Genomic DNA, 21,043 nt, shown 5'->3' on the forward strand with positions numbered 1-21,043 from the left:
TTGTGGTTTTAGATTTAATTTAATTTTGGGCTATTTTTTGTTACTTGATTTAATTTTGCCACTGTATTTAGACTTTTATTCTTTTAGGGCATAGCCAGTCCTAAAAGCATATATTTTCCAGTGGACCATTGGGAATAATAAGAAATGAGGCAACTCTTGCTTGTATGCCTTCATTTCTGAACACACGTATTCTTTCTATTGAAGACACTGGGATATACTGGCCTTTGAGCCAATACGTGTACTACATATGGAAGATGGTACTGCAGCTATGTTTTGCATAGGAGGTCTCAATGATGGAGAGTTTCTGGGTGGTAGGGTATATGATACTACCAGTGGATCCTATGATTATGAGCTCACTCTTGCATCTCCTTTGCTGTTAAGTGGGTCCTCAGACTTGATGTAATATATGATTTCATTTGGGATGCCATGCCATACCAGGGCTTTAGGTCTGTGACACTGGCTGAGGTCCAGAGGGCAGGAATGACCTATAACTGAAATAAATCCATTTTTCTCTTATGAGAATAAATTACTGGCTCTCTCAAATATGGAATGGGCCACTAAATGGCCACAAATTAGTCCCTTGTTTTCCTTGAGGAATAGTATCATTCTGGAGATTCAATGTTAATGTCTTTCTTGCAGGTTGGATGTTAGGCAGCAATAATGACTAGATAAGATTGGAACTCTAGAGTAAAGCTATGCCACCTGCAGCAAAGAATTATGCACATTTTGAGAAACAACTCCTGGTTTACTTACTGGGCTAGGAATACCAGTAGAATTAATAGAGGCAATAATGGGCCTTCTTGTCTTGTTCCTGTTCCCAGATGGAAAATGTTCACTCCTTTATTATTAAGTATGTTTCCTGTAGTTTGTGTGTATATGTGTGAGTAGATCCTTTATCAGTTAAAGGTAGTTCCTTCTTCATTTGTTAATTTTTTTCATTTTATTGATTAATCTTAATTTTTATCAAATACTTTTTTGGCATCTATTTAAACACTTTTTTTCTTTAATCTGTTAATATGAAGAATTTCAACAATTCATTTTTAATATTAACAGATTATCATGTCTTTCTGGGATAATTCTTGGTCATGAAGTATTATCCATTTTACATATTATTCATCTTGATTTAACATTTTGTTCTTAGGTGCTACGAGCTGTATGATGCCCTTGTCAGGATTTTGCCCTTTGGTTTCCAGACCCCACTTCTTTGCTCTATTTTGCCATACTTGAGCTCTGAAACTACACACAGGACATTGCTGTTTTATAGAATCTTCTCTGGGGTACCATCTTTCTTCTCTATTGACTCCTGTTTCTGTATTGACCTATAGGTAACTTCTCAAAAGATTCAGCCTCAAAATGCTAGCCTCAATAACTAAGTTAGGAGTGACCCTATTTTTATCTAACCTCTGAAATTATTCTGGTAAGATTAAAATATTTGCTTCTTGAGTGTGTGTAAGTATTAATATTAAAGCTACTTAAACTTGAAACTTTTTTGTGAAAGGAAGTTATACAGTTGATCCTTGATCAATATGGAAGTTGGGGTTGCCAGTCTCCTCCACAGTAGAAAATACACATATGTTTTGACTCCCCCAAAACAATTACAGTTGTTCCTCAGTGTCTGCAAGGGGTTGATTCCAGTATACCCTGGATATCAAAATCTGCAGATGTGTATGTCCCTTATATAAAATAGCATAGAACAATGCATACATTTGGCCCTCCACATCTGTGGATTGAAAATACATACTGTTGCCCTGAAAGGTGTGGCTCTCTTGGTTGGGTGTTGTCCCAGAAAGCAAAGGGTTGTGGGTTCCATTTGTGGTCAGGGCATAAGCCTAGGTTGTGGGTCTGGTCCCCAGTTGGGGCACTTGTGAGAGGCAACCGATCAATGTTTCTTTCTCGCATTGATGTTTCTCTCCCTCTCTTTCTCCCTCTCTTCCCTTCTCTCTATAAATAAATAAATAATAAAAATCTTTAAAAATATACACACTGTTTTTGATCCATGGTTGGTTGAACCTGCAGGTATGAAACAAGGGACTACAGAGGGCCTACTGTACTGTTGACGGACTTTCTTTAACAGTTATAAAACAATCCAGGTATTTTTTTTCATGAATTGGTTTTCATGAGATAAATTTTTCTGGAAATTTGTCTATTTAATGTAACTTTTCAAATTTATTGGTATAAAGTTGTTAATAGCATTCTTTATAGAACTTCATATAATATTCTCTTTCTTACTAACCTATACTTGTTATTTTTATTCTATTTACTTTTTAGAGGTTCCTTACCTGTAAAGGAATATTTAATAACACATAAAATATTGCACAGCTATCCCAATTTGTGTGATGCCTAATGTTTTGGTAAAATGTCATTGAACTCTGCCCACAGTTAGAATTCAGAGACATACTGACTGGCTTTATGTCCTGTGGGTCTTATAAGGAAGTTGGATTGAAGAGCAAAACAGCAGGACCGAGTGTGAAAGAAATATGTCCGTGTAGGCTGCTGTGCTCAGAATGATGAAGGAACTAGGAAGTCCATTAGTTCAGCTGTAGTCAGGATCACAGAAAGTATCCCAGTAAATCCAACAGGGGACGTTTACTCTAAAGAATTATTAGGTAAAAGATGGCTAAGTTGTAAAAGGTAGAAACAAAATGCAAGGCAAAATAAAGGTAGTGTCTACCACCTATAGACTAAGAAAAAAGTGAGTAAAAAAAGACTTGGAAAGTTAGAAGTGGGCCCTGCAAAGCTGAGTTTCAGGCCTCTCAGCAGAGGATATGGCTGTTGCAGAAACAGGTTACCAGTCACTTTATGGGAAAGGAAAGTTGATGAAGGCCCCTTGATGCTGAAGTGTGAGAGATACTACTGCTGTCTTGAATTGTGCTGGGACCAGCTCATGGTGATCCACTCACTGCTACAGAGAAATAAAACCAGGAAGAGGAAAAGCCCTTTCTTTCTCCTCTGGGCAACTGCCGTCCCTCTAACAATTCCACTGACAGAGCCTGACATTGACCTAACTGGCAAAGAAAAAAGTAATTTGCATTCTGAGCTCCAGAATCACTAAGTAGAGCAAAAAAGGGTAGGTTTTGGAGCAAAGAGGCAGTAACATTATAACTGGCACAGTTTAAGTTCAAAGCTGTGCACTCAATTCTGCAACCTTCCAGTCCTGGATTGTTTATGCAATCTGGGAATGAGAAAACCATCATATCAGAAACCAAACCAAAACAAAACAAAAATGGTGTAACAAGAGACCTGAAAGTTCTCCTGAAGGAGACACTTGAAAAAAGTTGTCACATGAAGCATGAAGGACACTTCTGCCAGAAAAGAAGACTACAGCTCACTGGGGATTTATATGAAATTGGCAACTATATGAACAGCACGTGGCATAGAAAATGAGTGATTTGGAAGAGGGTGTCAGTGGTTTGAGGAGGTAACTGTGGGGCAACACAGCAATTTCAGTCAACAGAGCAGAAAGACGGCATCCCGAAGCAGAGACTGCACAACAGTGGGCAGAAGTTCCAGTCTGCCATGAGACCATGTACCATGGCACATATCCACCCTGTGCTTACCCACGCACCCAAGGACCAATTTCATCCCAAACACTATGGAGCAATAAAGGTCACATTGTTTTTTCCCTTCTGCATGAAGCCCAACCTGCTCTGAGTTGTCCTCCCACCCTGAGCTGTAGTAAATTCAATTTCAGTTACTTCTTTTGTTTTCCTTTACATGAAGTCTTAAGTAAACTCAGGCTTTTGTGGATCACAAAAATAATGTCCACTGAAGGCACTTATCTTTTGGTTTCTCCTCTTGCTGCCTGATGTTGCTTTCAAACTCTGGGTTTTAAGTTCTGGTGAAACACCCTACTCAGATATCCTTCTCACAAGAACACTCTGCTGACTGCAGATTCGCATCTAGATTTCCTTACTGTTTAACATTCAGCATAGGAGCTGACCACTTTACAGTGACCCTTCACTTGGGATGTAGGATGCAAATTCAAGATGAGTTCTATGTTTTTACCTTTTCCTGGACTTTGGTAGTAAGGGGATAGGCCCCAGTAAATTTCATTCCCCACCTCAGGTTTGCTTATATGTAAGCTTCAGCTTTCCTCCACCTTCGAAACATTGGTTGTTGACAGTCAATTGCATAGAAGATAGCATTTGCTTTGGGCCCAGTGTGGTAGCCATGGGAGTGTGCAACTCAGATCTCTCTTCAAAAAAGAACCTGCTGCAAGGAGTGTGTTTAATTGATGTCCTCCACTTGCTGCACCATCAGAATACAGTCCCTAGTTCACACAAGTATCTCACTGTCCTCAATGTGCTCTCAGCTAATGAGAATGGCAGGGGAACTAGAATTCGGCCATTCCTGCCCATGGGGACTCCTCTAATGGACGATAATTGTTCAGTGGTCCTCATTGACTGAGGTAAGACTTCCGTAGAGCTGCATTGTAGTCTGAGGCTTGTTTTACCCAATCCTTCTTCATTTCATTTCCCTCTTGCATTTGTTAGTGCTGCATCCCAGTCTGAAGCTCTATCAGTTTACTCCTGCCCCTCTCTCCTTTAGCCTTTACAGTTTAAACTTGTGCTTTTAAATCCATCTTGATGTCTGCATTCTGGAGGATCTGAAGTGCCATATCCTGCAATATAAAATCTGTTAGAAATGTTCCCAATTCTCTTACCTCACCTTTCTTTGCAACCATTCCTCAGAGATGCAAGCAGTTCAGATCCCATATCATAAAACTTGGCTACCTTAACGGGGGAAGAAATTATACTACAACAGTAAAAACAGAAGCAAAATTAACCTTATTAAATCATATTGTCAAATAGGCAAATATCGTATGTTTTAGAACAACTGCCAATATATGCTAAGACATATAAACCAAGGTAATTTACATTTTTATGTGGGAATTGGAGAAACAAAGAAACAATGGAAGTGAGAAAGTATTGCTCATAGCCAGTCATTGAATATGTGGTCTTGGAGATGCTCTTTCCCCAACAAAATTTAATTTTAAATTGAAGAGTTGCAAAGAATAAAGATAAAATGAATGCTAATACTTAGTATGAACTCTGTTATAACTTCCAGGTAATGTCATTCTGGCAATAACAAAAGAAATGCCAACATTTGAAATGTATGAAGATTAATTTTGGAACAGGAAACACTGAAACAAAGTACAAAGTCATATGAAGTGGAAACAAAAGGAAAAAAATGAGTGGTACTGAGGATATGATCCAGTAAGAGTTATTGGTATTTACTTCAGGAGTACAACGCAACTGATAAATGGGAAAATGTATTAAATGGGTCTGAGTAGACATATATTTATCATAGCAAAATAGGCAAGGCTTATTAACCAGATCCTTTTGCCAACTTACCTATATAGCAGTGATGCATGGCTTACACCAATAGATACACCATATCATCCCACTTACAGGATTCCAGTGAAAACTTGTAGGAAGCTCACTTTTTAGTTCCAAAGAAGGGAGTTAGGTATTATCCTCCATATAGCTGTCATTTGTGTTTTTACTTTTAACATAATCAGCAGATTAAAAAATAACCTGGCAGAGATCAACTTCAAATTCTGATGACACCATTAGAAATAGTGTGGGAAAGGAATACTCTCAGAAAAGAAAAGTTTTCTGAAAGGCAAAAAGGAAAATATTTTTTAAATGCAGAGAAAGTGGCATAGTAGAGGGGAAAGCCCAAGGGCTGACAACAGGAAAAATAGGACAGTATTAGCAAGGGAAATCGCCACTTAGAAAAGGATGGACTTTTTGATGCGAACGATGAAAATATTGTTTAAAAGACTGCAGGAAATTGATACAGGATGAAGTGAGTGTGTCATTCAGTGTGTCTTACATAAATGCTCTTAATTGCCCTGTCTGGTGTGACTCAGTGTATTGAGCACCGGCCTAAGAATCAAAGGGTCAATGTTCGATTCCTAGTCAGGGCACATGCCTGGGTTGCAGGCAAGGACCCTGGTTGGGGGCACGTGAGAGGCAACCACACACTGATATTTCTCTTCCTCTCTTTCTCCCCCCTATCCCCTTTCTCTAAAAATAAATAAATAAAATCTTAAAAAAAAAAAAAAAGGTCAAGATAAAAATCCAGGACAGGAGAGAAAGTCCTTCCAAAGAAAATGCCACTGACAAGAGGAAACTCTGCAACCCAATCTGTGAATGATTCAAAACTAAAGGGTCGGAATTAGTTGACTAGGATTATGGAAGACAAAGATGGGTCAGGTAGAGTAAGAGGATTTAAAAGTAAGAAAACAAAGATGAATAAAATTCTACCTTGAGAATTAAGACTTTCTGGAAGAAAGAAAACATGATAGTCTACATATGTGTAAAGAAAAATAAAATACATACTTGAAAAATAAACTGTATGGAAAATATGATGGTAAACTGGGTGAAGTGAAAACAATGACAATTTGAATGTTTATAACAAATTAATGTTCAGTATTTGTGGACATTTAGTTAACATCAAATCCCTAAGAAAGTCTGAAAATACTAGGTAAAAAACTTTCTATATTTCATTAAACAAACAGTTATTATGGTTCTACTATATATGTCTAACTCAGTTTTGAGTATATACCAATGAATAAAACTGCTTCTCAGTGTAAGATGGAAGTCAGATATGTAAATACTTCAGTACAATAAAATGTTTTATGCTCTGTAATGGGGTGTATTCATTTCCTTTTGCTGCTGTAACCCACCCCACACAAATTTAGTAGTGTAAAACAACACAAATTGTTTATCTTATAGTTAGAAGTCCAAAGTAGGTCTCAGTGGGCTAAAATCAAGCTATTAGCAGAACTGTGTTCTCCTGGAGGCCATAGGTAAGAATCCATTTCCTTCCCTCTCCAGTTTCTACAGGCTCTCCAAATTCCTTTCCTTCCTTCCATTTTGAAAGCCAGCAATCGCTGGTTGGGTGTTTCTCATGATGCTTCACTCTGACACTGACTCTCTTGTCCTTCTCTTCCACTTATAAAAGACACTATGCACCCACCCAGATAATTCAGGATAATCACCCCTATTTTAAGGACAGCCAATTAGCAATATTAAATTAATCTGCAACCTTAATTCTCCTTGCCTTCTAATAACTAATTCACAGGTTCTGCATATTAGGTTGTGGAAGCCATTACATTGTTTACCACATGAGACCATTTACAGGATACAGTGAGGAGGTTTACTTATTTATTCAACAAATAGTTATTGAACACAGAGTATTGATAGATGTGCCTGGCATGTTTTAGGCACATAAACACTGTGTTTCTTCAGCCTATAAATGAGAGCCAACTTATTGGAAGGTTTTTTTTTTTTTTTTTTTTTTTTTAAATAAGAAAGGTATGTAATCAACTTTGTTTTACAGAAGTAAATTTTGATTTCAATGCATAAGATAGATTAGCAATGGGGATAGATTGGAGATAAAGTCAGTTAGTTTCAAGTATTTCAATGGCACAGAGAGATGAATCCTGAGATAAAGTAGGAGCAATATAAAATATAAAAGGAAAAAAAACTGAGGAGTTCAGTTTTGTAAACCTGAGGACTTGTGGAGTTTGATATACCTGTAGAATTTCTAATCAATAGTGTCTAATAGTTTGGACTAGATACATACTTGTATATATAATTTTACTTCAGGTTGATTTCCAACAGAGAAGAAAAATGGAGAATACTGCTGTAGCTCCTTTCTGAAGCCTCCCTAGCTCTCCCAAAGGCTGAGTAGGGATAACTTCCCCACTGTATTTGCAAATGCAAATTTATCATATTGTATTGAAATTTTTTGCTTTCATGTATGTGCCTCCCCTGGGACTTAGAGCTTTTGTAAATCAGTTATATGTCTTATTTATCTTGGAATTTTCAGCACATCACATAGTATACAACCCACAATAGTCATCCAGAAAATATTCTGAGAAAGAATGAATACAATGCAAGAGCTCTGTCCAGTTTGCCTACCATTTGAAGAAGGGATTGAGTAGAGTAAAAGCCTATTAGATATAAAATAGAAAGGAAATAAGTTATAAAAATATCCTGTATGAGATGTTACAAAGAAGTTGGGATTGAATGGTTACATTATTAGCTTCTTTGGGAACTTCTCCCAAAAAGAAATAAGAAACACTCCTAATTTGTTCCATGAAAGTGTTCTGAGTATCTGGATATCATTGGCACTGCATCCTACTGTTGATCAAGAAATTAGAGAAGATCAGAGGATGGTAAATCAGCGCAAAAGTTGGATTCTTATGAGAAATTAACATGTGGAACACAAAATGATTCTGTAGCAGGCTAAGTAGATTAACTAGCTGTTTGTAGGAAAAAATGAATATAACTATTGAATTTAATTCATCTGGCCTGTAAAAGTTATTTCCTCAAATATATTAAAACCAGTTCAGGAATAACTAATGAGACATAAGATTTTTTTGAATCTATATTTTCTAAAAGAGTAATGAAGAAATTGTAGTTTATAGATAAAATTACAGAATCTCTACATACCCTGTGGGACTTGCTCACTAGTTTTGTGGTGGCATAATTTCTCTGAGAAAAATAGATGTACCTCTAGGGGCATGTTTCCCTTGACCTTCTGTGTGTGGAGATAAGGGAGTTTGTAGTCCTTTTGAATGTCAGTAAATAAGCAGTGAATGCTGCCTGTCTCAGAGGGTTTTCCAAAGGGGCAAGCATGCATAGTAGCTAAGATGCTGACTGACTGAAGAAAACTTGTAGAGACAAAGGCTTTCTTCCCACTATTTTGCTAGGAGAATAATGATCGGGGTCAAAGAGTGTCCTAGCCACTGACTGCTGCTTTTATAGCACAATCAAACTGGTCAGTCATTTGTCAGCTTAGTCATGACAAAAGGTTATTTAGTTATGGCAAAAGATATGTATACTTGGTTGAACAGCCTAGGTAGGTCCAGCTAGGTTGCTGAATGAGTCTTCATTGGTTTGGTTTATTAGCTTCACCGGCTTAAACACAGCTCCAGTTTTACTCCAGCAAGAGGAAAGGAAAGATAACACATTATAACCTTATGAACAATTTAGTTCCTGTCTCTTGACAATAAGCTAAAGAACGTTTTGAGGTTATGTTATGGCTCTTCCTTTTTCTATTCTCTGCCAGTGTTTGGAGGATTCTAAATAATTCTTTGTGCATTGGGAAGGGATGACAAATCATTATATTTGTCCTTTCATGCCACGCATGCCCCTGGTTGACTTCTGAATTTTATTGAGAATAGTCTTCACGGTGTTTCAATTTCTGTGTAAGATCTGGAAATCATACCTAAATGGGGTGTCATGTGGAAGAGGGATTAAACTTATTTTGGCTCTTAAATTTAGAACAAAAATAAGTAGGTGTATGTCAATTCAAGTTTCTAAATTCAATATATGTTAAAAATATATATTGAAGCCCTAGCTGGTATGGCTCAGTGGACTGAGTGCTAGCCTGTGAATCAAAGGGTCAGTGGTTTGATTCTCAGTCATGGCACATGCCTGGGTTGTGGGCCAGGTCCTCAGTTGGGGGGTGCGTGAGAGGCAACCACACATTGATATTTCTCTCCCTCCCTTTTTCTCTCTAAAAATACTTTAAATAAGTTTATATATATATATATATATAAATAGTTTATGTATGTATATATAGAGAGAGGGGGGAGAGAGAGAGAGAGAGAGAGAGAGAGAGAGAGAGAGCAACCATATGTCAATATTCTGCTGTACTTGAACATACAAAAATAAATAAGATTCTAAATTTCTTCAAAGATTTTGCAGTTTGGTAGGAAAGTCAAGGAAATAGATAATGATAACAACACAATAAGACGAGAGATGTTTAGAAACACCCACACAACACTATGGAAACACAAAAGTAATCTAGTTTAGATATTCAAAGGTAACTTTGCCTATGTAATTCGAATAGATCTATTCAACACCAGAATGTTTTTCTCTGTAAGAAACTTGGTTTCCTGTTACTGGAGGCTTGCAGGGCCAAAAGTCTCAGTAGACATTTGGCCCATGCCAAAAGGTTCTTGATATTTGGTCCTGTCCAAAATGTCCACTGAGACATTTCACCCATGCTGAAATGTCCTTGATCCAGTATTTTTTATGTATTAATTCTGTAAACAAAAAGTATAAATAAATGTCACCGATTATTTGAACACAGGGCTGTTTAGTTTTTTAATTTTTTAAAGTATATTTTATTGATTATGCTATTACAGTTGTCCTAATTTCTTTTCCCTTTGCTCCCCTATGCCCAGTACTCTCCTCCCCTGCGGCAGTCCCACTTTGGCTTCACCTTTTCCTATATTATTCTTAACTTTGTCCTGTCTACTTTGTACCTACCAGTTATGCTTCTAAATCTCTGCACCATTTCCCCATTTGTGCTCCTTTCCCCTTCCCAGCTGTTAACCTTTCAAATGATCCCCATACCTGTGATTCTGTTCCTATTCTGGTTGTTTGCTTAGTTTGTTTTTGTTTTTATTTTTTAAGTTCCATTTTTGATAGTTGTGAGTTTGTTATTTTAATGTTCATAGTTTTGATCTTTTCTTTTTAAAATATATTTTACCGATTATGTTGTTACAATAGTTCCAATTTTTTCCCTTTGCTCCCATCTGCCCAGTACACCCCTCCCCCCAGCAACCCAGCCCCCTTAGTTCATGTTCATGGGTCATGCTTATAAGTTCTTTGGCTTCACCCCTTTCTATATTATTAACTTCCCCCTGTCTATTTTGTACCAACCAATTATGCTTCTTAATCACTGAACCATTTCCCCATTTCTCCCCCTTTCCCCCTCCCAGCTGATAACCCTCCAAATGATCGTCATACCTGTGATTTTATTCCTATTCTGGTTTTCTTAGTTAGATTTTGTTTTTAGATTCAGTTGTTGATAGTTGTGAGTTTGTTGTCATTTTAGTGTTCATAGTTTTGATCTTATTTTTCTTAAATAAGTCCCTTTAACATTTCATATAAAGATGGCTTGATGAAAATGAACTCTTTAGCTTTACCTTGTCTGGGAAGTACTTCATCTGCTTTTCCATTCTAAATGACAGCTTAGCTGGATAGAGTAATCTTGGTTGTAGGGCCATGCTTTTCATCACACTGAATACTTGTTGCCAGTCCCTTCTTACATGCAAAGTTTCTTTTGAGAAACCAGTTGATAGTCTTATAGGCACCCCTTTGTAGGTGACTCTTTCCTTTTCTCTTGCTTCTTTTAAGATTCTCTCTTTATCTTGAAACTTTGGCATTTTAATTATGATGTGTCTTGGTGTGGACCTCCTTGGGTCTAGCTTGCTTGGGACTCTGTGGTTCCTGGACTTGTATGTCTATTTCCTTCACCAAATTAGGGAAGTTTTCCTTCATTATTTTTTCACATAAGCTTTCAATTTCTTGCTCTTCTCCTTCTCCTTCTGGCACCCCTATGATTCAGATGCTGGCATGTTTAAAGTTGTCCCAGAGGTGTCTAAGCCTCTCCTCATTTTTTTTCAATTTTTGTTTCCTCATTCTGTATTGGTTAACTGGTTTTTTATTCCTTATATTCCAAATCATTGATTTGGACCTCAGTTTCCTTCCCTTCACCATTGGTTTTGTGTGGATTTTCTTTCATTTCATTTATCTTAGCCTTCATTTCTTCCCTGATGCATTTGCCATATTCAAGCATATCTATCAAGCCTGTGAGCATCTTGAACACCAGTGTTTTGAATTCTGTGTCTGTTAGGTTGGCTATCTCCTCACCACTTAGTTCTCCCACTGGAGCCTTGATCTATTCCCCTTTTTGGGCCACACTTCTCTGTCTCATCTTGACAGGCTCTTGTGTTTGTTTGCCTCTGCGTCTTAGGTGGAGCTGTTGCCCTCTTATGTTGTAAGAGGGTGGAGCCTTAGGTATTCATCAGTACAGGGCCACCCATTTCACCACATTGTGGCGCTGTATGCATTAGAGGAGTCAGAAGGAAACAATGCTGCTTCCTCAGCACTTGTTCCTTTTCCAGGCACTCTTCCCACTTCTGTATGGGACTGGCACCTTTCTAGCTGTTGCCCTGGCTGTCGTTCCCAGAGTGTGTGGATCTGTGGACATATTAGGACCATGGGGGCCCTTTTAACAAGTGGAGTCTGCGGAGAGACCAGCAGTTTCTTCCTCAACCCAAACCCCCACTGGTTTGCACAGTCAGAAGCAATGAGGCTTAATTTTTCCTGGCTGCTGGGACCATGAGCTGCAAGGTCTGGTCAGGAACTGGGAACGCTGTCCATGTGTCCCTTCTCACTTTTTAAAATGTGTGACTGCGTTTTCCACTGGCCTGCTGCTGCCACTGCTCCTGCTGCCACCACACTGCATCCTTTCCGCCCCAGCTCCGCCCCTCCTACCTGTCTGGATGCGTATTTCTTGTTTATATCTTTGTTTGTTGGACTTCTATGCAGCTTGATTTTCTGGAACTTCAGGTTGTCTCTAGTTTTGAGGTAGTTGTATTTCTTCTTAGTTGTGGAGGGAGGCCCAACGTGTCTGTTTAGGCCTCCATCTTGGCCGGAATTTGATCTTTTTCTTAAATAAGTCCCTTTAACATTTCCTGTAATAAGGGTGTGGTGATGATGAACTCCTTTAGCTTTATGTTGTCTGGGAAGCACTTTCTCTGCCCTTCCATTCTAAATAATAGCCTTGCTGGAAGGAGTAATCTTGGTTGTAGGTCCTGCTTTTCATCACTTTGAATATTTCTTGCTAGTCCCTTCTTGCCCACAAAGTTTCTTTTGAGAAATCAGCTGATAATGTTATAGGAACCCCTTTGTAGGTAACTATCTGCTTTTCTCTTGCTGCTCTTAAGGTTCTCTCTTTATCTTAAACCTTTGACATTTTATTTTATTTTATTTTATTTCTTATAAACCACAGAATATATTTAATTAAAATTAAACATGAAACTAGAATAATGTTCAGTCCTTGTCAAGTAGCTATTACATGTTTTCTTTTTTTTTTTCCTTTTAAAAAGTACAGTCCATTTCTTTATACATTCTGGCAATCCAACAAGGCACAAGTTACATCCAGTTTGCTGTGGTGACAGATCCAGCAGTCACCATCAATGCTCAGGGCTGTGAGGGGTTAGGGAGACACAGACTGCACTTCATACAAAATGTCTGCAGCAGAATGAAGTCCAAGTAGCGGGAGGGAGGCGAGTTGCATAATGAATGTGTTCTATTAAAAAGAGAGTAACATGTTGCTTCTCATTAATTCCAACTTGCCGTTGGTGCTGCCTGCAGTGATGGCAGTGACAAAGCTCCACAATTACACTCTTTCTACTCCAGGTTTCTGTTTTGTTTTGTTTGGTGTGTTTCTTTCCTATGCAAAGAAAGCCAGTTTCTTCAGAACACAGATAATTCAGCTTTAAGTGTCAGTCTCCACTCTGTCACTGGGCTGCAAGAAGGCAAAGTCCTGGGTGGCCAGGATTTCTCCTTCCCTCCACTGAAAGCTGCTCACTGTTTGGTCTGCAGAGGTCAATGTCTGCCTGCTCCATTCCAGTCATGAGTGGAAGGGGTCACAGGCTGTGGTGGCTTTCTTTATAGGGTGGTACTTTCTGTATCATTGTCCATATCCAAAAGAATGCGGCCAGGCAGGTCTTTGCTTGCTGTGTCTGGATGCATTTCAGGAAAGACACTGCGAAGTGGTTCTGACACACTAGAATTGGCATCATTAAATACTCCAATTTCAGTTCTGACTGATTATGGCAGGTCATACATCCGTTACTATTTTGGAGGTGGTCAGCTCTGTGCTGGAGAGGCTGCCCTCCCCCACTGGGTGGGCACCAGGAGGGTGAGGGGGTGGGGGCACATTGGGTCGGTTCCTGGGCTTTGGTACTGGTCTCGGTCTTGGTAAGGTCCTGGCGTGTGGCTACGCAGTCTCAGGGTGGCCCACCGTGGAACGCTGGGAGGCTGGCAGGCTTGGAGTCTGCTTTGCTAAGGTCAGAGTACTGGGGGCCGTGGGCGTCCTGGGAAAGGTGTGTGTGTGGGCTGCTCCAGTCCCTGCTCACCCTGCAGACCTTGCCTGCCATGGGACTGCGGGGCCTGCATGGTACGCTGTGGCGGTGGGTGACTGGGCTCATGCATAGGAGCCAGGCTGCCTGAGGGTCTCCGGGGCGCACACTGCTGCAGGTGGCCGACAGCTGCTCAGCAGTTGGGCCTGCATGCTGGCTGGGAGGAGACAGATTTCTGGTGGCCGGCTTCAGTGATGAGCTGGATGCCTGCTGTGCTGTCCCTGGGGAACTCTGGCTCCCAGGATGGCCAGGAGGTGGGTTTCCTGGTTTTGGTGGTGCTGGAGCAGGTTTCTTGACAGCTCCAGGCAACGTATGAGGGCTGCATCCGGTGGACCCATGCACTGGGCTGACAGAGAGCTGATGGAAACTGGCAGCTGTCTGACCCTGGCTTTCGCCACCACTGGCCACCTGACTGCTGCTTCTCCCTGGTGCAGGCGTGGGCGTGGGCACGGACTCGGATGCAGGCACAGATGCAGCTGCAGCGTTCTTGGCTTTGGGAGGACTGCTATCGGTGGGAATCAGCCCCTGCTCCAGTACTGTATACCCACAGAGGACGGGACAGGCCCACCCTCTGTACTGCTTTCAGCCCTAGAGCTCTGGGAAGGGTGCTCTGGGCCTGCTGAAGCCAGGGTGTTCCCACCTGTGGGCCAGAGTGGCGGCTGGAAAGCAGGGGATATGTGCTTTTTATTTAGGGTGCCACCCCACCGGTAGGCCTGAAAGTCCATAAGCTTCACACCAAAGCTCTCCTTGACCAAGTCCCCTTCCATCACTACCATGTTGACAGGTCGCTTCCTCTCCAGCTTCCTGGAGTCACAGTCATTTCCAGTGTGGGATGAGTGATTGGAATTTGGGGGAACAAGAGGTACAAATGCTTCTGATACATTAAATTCCACCTCTTCTGGGAAGAACCAGTCAGCAGGCTGAATGATGGGTTTGATCACCGCAACCACATGCACGGAGGTGGCGGCTGCCATCTCAGCCAGCGTCCCTTCATTTTTGGCTCATAAGAGCTTAAGGCCTAATACAATGACAATGTTGGTGGGAGTCATTTTATTAATGTTACTGGTCTGAGCAAGCTTTGCAAGGAACTTGATTAAATACCTAAAGTTAACAAAATTTGGTGATGGCAACTTCTGATATATTGTCCATAAATCTTGAAGTTTTTTTGTCTTGATCCTGCACACTGGCAACTTGTGTCCATTCTTCATAGATTAAAATTATCAAAGGTTAAGGCAGTTCCCATAAGTAGGACTTTAAAGCACCTGCTACGGCACAGGGGTCTGAATAAAACTCATCCAGGTGAGAAGTAGAACAGTCTAAAGCAGCTTTCAGTTTCTTTAATTTGGAGGCCCTAGCCCCAATTTGGAAAAGGCCCTCCTCCTTCACACCTGTCTCCTGCAGCAGCATCACACATCTTTCGATGGGTAGAGCAATCTCCTGGCTGCTCTGCTTTAGATGTTCTTCCAGTGGAGTCCCAAAGGCTGGCTTCTCTGCCCACTTATCTTGATGGGCTTGCATTTCAGGAAGGGCCTTTTCTAAGACTGCTAATACTTCTCTATAGTAATCTACTTGGGCTTTTAATAACGTGACAAAGAACTTGCCATACTCCCCTTCTTTGGCCATGAAGTTGTATATATCTGCTGCAAGCCGATCCTTGCACTGTTCTACTTTATTTCCAGCTTCATCCATCTCTTCCTTTAGGGTATCTATTTTTGACAGAAGCCCCTGAAAGTTGGTGCCGGAAGATTTGTGAGCCTGGTTCCACCTGGCTCTGACCGGGTCCCAGTCTAACACCAAATTGGCAAGCTATTTCCTCTGTTTTTGGATGTTGGGAATCTCCACCTCTGCTATGCTATATAGCAGGTCCACAATCCCCTTCTCCACAAAAACCTTGTGCTGAGAGAGCTCTAGAGCCAGCTGATTCTCGGCATCACCGCATTTCTCTAACATCCTCCCCAGGAGAGAGTCTTTCAGCTGGGTTGCTGATTCTTGCATGTTCTGAGTGAGAGCTGTCAGAGGGAGCTTTTTGTGTCTCCTCTCTGCAGGCCCTGGAAGCATGCCATCAGGCACTTGTGAGAGTGGTGGCACATTGACTATACTGTGTCCAGGTGCCATTTGATTTGTAACAGATCTTCACTGAGGACTTCTGTTTTCTCAGCTCTGCCCACAGTCTGGTTGGCCAGCTGCTTCATGTGGTTGAACTGCTTCTTCATGATGGTGGTGGGGCCCGGGCTCTACATCACTTCCTGGCCGGGCCTAACCTTTGACATTTTAATTATGATGTGTCTTGGTGTAGTCCTCTTTGGATCTAGCATGTTTGGGACTCTCTGTGCTTCCTGGACTTGTATGTTTATTTCCTTTGCCAAATTAGGGAAGTTTTCTTATTTTTTCAAATAAGTTTTCAATTTCTTCCTCTTCCTCTTCTCATCTGGCACCCCTGTGATTCGGATGTTGGCATGTTTAAAATTGTCCCAGAGGTGTCTAAGCCTCTCCTCATTTTTTTGAATTATTGTTTCTTCATTCTTTACTGGCTGTTTATTTCTTCATTATGTTCCAAATCATTAATCTGAATCCCAGTTCCTTTCCTTTCACCACTGGTTTTGTGTGTATTTTCCTTTGTTTCACTTATTCTAGCCTTCACTTCTTTCCTTATGTGTTTTCCATACTCGAGCATATCTATCAAGCCTGTGAGCATCTTTATCTCTAGTGTTTTGAATTCTGCCTCTGTTAGGTTGGCTCTCCTCATCTGTTAGGTTGGCGGTCTCCTTGTTGCTTAGTTCTCCCACTGGAACCTTGATCTGTTCCCTCTTCTGAGCCATACTTCTGTGTCTTCTCAACTTGACAGGCTCATGTGTTTGATTGTTTGTCTTAGGTAGAGCTGTTGCACCTGTTACTTTATGAGGGGTGGAGCCTTAGATATTCACCAGTAAAGCACGACCCGTTTCACTAGGTTATAGCGCTGTATGTGGAGGAGGGGTCAGGAACAATGCTACTTGCTCAGTACTTGCCCCTTTTCCAGGTACTTCTCCTGCTTCACATATGGGACTGGCACCTCTCTAGCTGTTGCCCTGGCCATGGTTCCCAGAGTGGGTGGGTCTGCGGATGTTCTAGGATAAGGAGGCCTCTAAAAAAATGAACTATGCTGAGAGACCAGCAGTTTCCTGCACTGCTCCAATCCTTACTGGTTTTCACAGTCAGAAGCAACAAGGCTTTATTTTCCCCAGTGCTGGAACTGTGAGCTGGGCAGTCTGTGGTGGTACTGGGAGCACTCCCCAGGTGTCCCTCTCTATTATTGTTAATGTGTGACTGCACTTTCTGCTGGCCAGCCACAGCCACTATGGCTGCTTCCAATGCTGCCTCCACACCATGTCCTCTCTGACCCAGCTCTGCCCCTCCTACCTCTCTGGGTATTTTTCTTTATATCTTTTTTGTTGGACTTCCGTGTATCTGGATTTTCTGGAACTTCTGGTTGCCTGCAGTTTTGAGGTAGTTATATTCCTTCTTAGTCATGGAGGGAGACATAGTGTGTCTACCTATGCCTACATCCATGGACGTTTTCTTTTAGTATATAAAATCAGGGAATTTTATTTATTTTTTGATAGTTTTAATTTTAATTTTTTCCCAACTTAACATGTTTTTATTTTTAAAACATTTTTATAAGTATATTTTATTGATTATATTGTTAAAATAGTTCCAAATTTTTCCCCTTTGCTCCCCTCTGCCCAGTACACACCCTCCCCCAACAGTCCCCCCTCCCCAAGTCCATGCCCATGGGTGGTACATACAAGCTCTCCTGCCTCACCCTTTCATATACTCTTCTTCTTTTTTAAAATTAATTAATTAATTAATTAATTATTTTAACAATAAAAAATAACAATTCCTCCCTCTCAGACTTAAGACTCTTTATAATCTTATAAAGGACAATGAGCGAAGGTCTCGAGCTCCTCTAGCTGCTTCAAGCTGGACATGGTCGTCGTCCTACCTACCCTTGGGTCAAGAAATCCCTAATAAGAGTGGGGGTGTGGAGGCAAGGATGGCCTTCCCACATGGGGAAGGATCGTGCAGACTCCAGGTCGGTTGTCCTGTCCCAGGACAACAGCATGCTTGATTTAACTGGCTGGCATCCTTGTTGTATTCTGGAGGCAACAGATTTGGCAACAGGGTTAAAAGACATCATTCGATCCATAACCACTAGATGACAAAAGACAGGTATTAATTTTTCAATGTCCCACATTAGGGAAAAGAAGGGCTTCTTTGGAGGAAGGTGTGCCAGGTACATCTCACCTGTCTAAAACCCTTTAGCCCATTATACTTAGTTTGGGCTAAGGGAAATATTTTAGGTTTTCTCCCTCTCAGACCTCTGGGCTCTTTCTGTCCAAGCCATTAGGACAGAAAAGAGAAACCAGTTTTAAAGTGAAGCCCACAGACCACCCCATACTTCACCAACCCAGCCACTTAGTTCAGCCAAACCATTGAGTCTCAGGAGGCAGTGATGCAGACAGGATTAAGTGAGGCCTATACGTACAGACAATCACTCAGGTAACAAGGTCATAGGCTTATGCCCCTTGAAAACAGAAAGCACATGTTAAGTTATGTAACATAACCCACATACAAGTCTCTAAATCTGTAAGATTGTCTTATCGGAAAGACATCCAGTTGCAGGGCATTTGACATTCTTCTTGCCTGTAAATTAAACATCTTTGATAATACCACAGACATAGTTTAATTTTTGAATCAAAACAAACTTTAAATGAAGATAAACTTTAAAGATGGTTAGCTGCACTACTTTATAGTCTACCACTGAACATTGTGATTTTCCTTGAATCAAGATTTTTCTCCCAAAGATTACCCTCCTGTCATTAAAGGGACTGCATTAAGTCCATTTTTAATTTATCCTGTTCATTTGCATAAACACAACAAGAGCAGCAAATGATCACTTATGATCTTTAGTTCTGCTTTGCTGGAACTTATGCAAGGAACATTCAGGGTGACCTTCAGTCTGCCCTTCAGGGCACAGAAGCAGAACCACATACCTGGCATTCAGCCTTGCCTGCAAACACCTGTCTTTTCCAAGTCCTTCTGGTTTTCCATTGTGCCTTAAGGTCCCTTATAGCCATCTTTCAAGAAAACAACCTTCATTCCTTCCCTGGAAAGATTGCCATGGACCGCGCATCCAACCACGGTACCAGGCCTTTTAACTTGTGGGCTTTTATTACCTTTGAAAGTCAATCCCAGTTTCTCAGGGCTTTTTGGTAACAACCAGAGCCCAAGCATGTCTCCTTTAGGCATGACATTCCAGTCAAAGTCTTAATCAAAAAAAATTTCTATTAACAACAATTGTTCGTTTCTCATTGAAAATACACAACCACCAGTCATTACCATTAAATCTCATCTTTCTATATGCACTTTAAAACAACTACCAGTTAAACAGAGCTCTCTCTGTGAATTATTTTTGAAATAAAAATACTATTAACTCAGTACTTTTGAGGATATTTTAGGTATTATCCATATTAAAAGATGTCTAGAGACTGTCCTAGCTAGACTAATTTAGTTTTAAGAAATTGAGACTAACTCAAATTCCCTCAAACATCAATGAATTTGTTGTATGAATATGTGGGACCTTAGAAAGACAAACAAACAAACAAACAAAAAAACCTCAGGAAGGCAGGAGCTGAAGGGTGGTTCTGAGTGCAAGTTGGCTGAAGTGAACTTAGCAGCTTAGAATACATAGCTTTTTATTCTAAAGCCCCCAACTTAATGTTACTCTCCATATGTCTCAGCTTCCTTGTAATTTTAAATTGCATTTTGGCCAGTATGCATTCTCCTTTTGCTTGGGTAGCTGCCATGTATCTTTCAGATTTCAGCTTAGTTGTCACTTCTTTGGGAAGTATTTTCTGACCTCACTCCCCAGACAAGATAAAATGCCCCCTTTGTATTTTCTCACAGCATCATATACTTCAAAACACTTATCAAAGTTCTAATTTTACATTTATTTTTGTAATCGTGTCTGTTTATGGTTATCACTAAGGTCCCAATCCTAGCATAGTATTGAACAGAAGAGGAAAATACTTATTTAATGAATGAATAATTTTTAAAGTAACACTGCCAAATAAAACATGCCATTGGCATGGTAAATTGAGGTGGTGAGAACACCAAAAGTCTTCGGAAGCCAGTTACTAGGTGTAGTAAAAAGAGGACTAGCAACACAGTTAGATATCAAGGGTTTGAATCTCCACTGCCCCTGGCTGGTTTGGCTCAGTGGATTGAGCGTCGGCCTGCGAGCTAAGTGTCGTTGGTTCGATCTTCCAGTCAGGGCATATCAGAGAAGGAAAACTCTGACTCTAAAAAACCTCCGCTGCCTTGCAGCATACCTCTTCAGGGGAAAGGCTAAGGGAGTAAACCCCGACAGAAAATCCGGAGCTGGAGTCCCTAAGGCGGTTTGACGTTGTAGTCAACACCGGCAACTCCTGCGGCGCACCTGAAGCCAAGGTGTATTGACTCCGTCTTTCCCTTGGACCCTTCAGCTGCGAAGAGAGGGGGTGTCTGCTGCATGGGCAACAGCAGACCCTCCATATCACCCTGCCCAGGCTCTGTAGCTTCAGCTTCACTGGAGAGGACACTCCAGCGTCATCGCAAGATGTCGATTCAACACGGGAGGAGACAGATACCGTGTCACTCCCGAGTTGGACTGCACAGCCATTCTCGGCGGTGCAGATAGACTCTTAAGAAGCTACACCATCGTCTCTCGAGACGGACGGCTGCCGACGAATCTCCACTCCACAATACGTTAGTTGTGTGACCTTGGACATGTTATATAATTTTTCTGAATTTGAACTTACATAATGAAAAAATGGAGATAATATTTTTCCTTTTCTGAAAATTAAGGGAGTTGAGACAGCTAAATATCTCTGAAAGCAGCATCCTTCAAGGTGAAGTATAAGGATGTTTAAATAAGAGTATAATATTTCTCACTATGGTGAGACAATCAAAACTGAGAATATGATTGAAATAGCATTTTTATTTTTGCATTTTGTTTTTAACAGGAATTGGTTTCATGCCTAACCAGAGTTGCTAGGTTAG

The 21,043-nt window shown here is 40.8% G+C and overlaps 1 pseudogene; it reads right to left on the bottom strand.

The window, feature by feature from the left end:
- Positions 1-13,490: 13,490 nt before the first annotated feature.
- On the bottom strand, positions 13,491-16,176 carry LOC150018812 (rho GTPase-activating protein 17-like; annotated as a pseudogene).
- Between the last annotated feature and the right edge of the window lie 4,867 nt (positions 16,177-21,043).

The sequence above is a fragment of the Furipterus horrens genome, unplaced genomic scaffold, assembly GCF_987537825.1.
Source record: "Furipterus horrens unplaced genomic scaffold, mFurHor1.1.pri manual_scaffold_2, whole genome shotgun sequence".
Classification (NCBI taxonomy): domain Eukaryota; kingdom Metazoa; phylum Chordata; class Mammalia; order Chiroptera; family Furipteridae; genus Furipterus; species Furipterus horrens.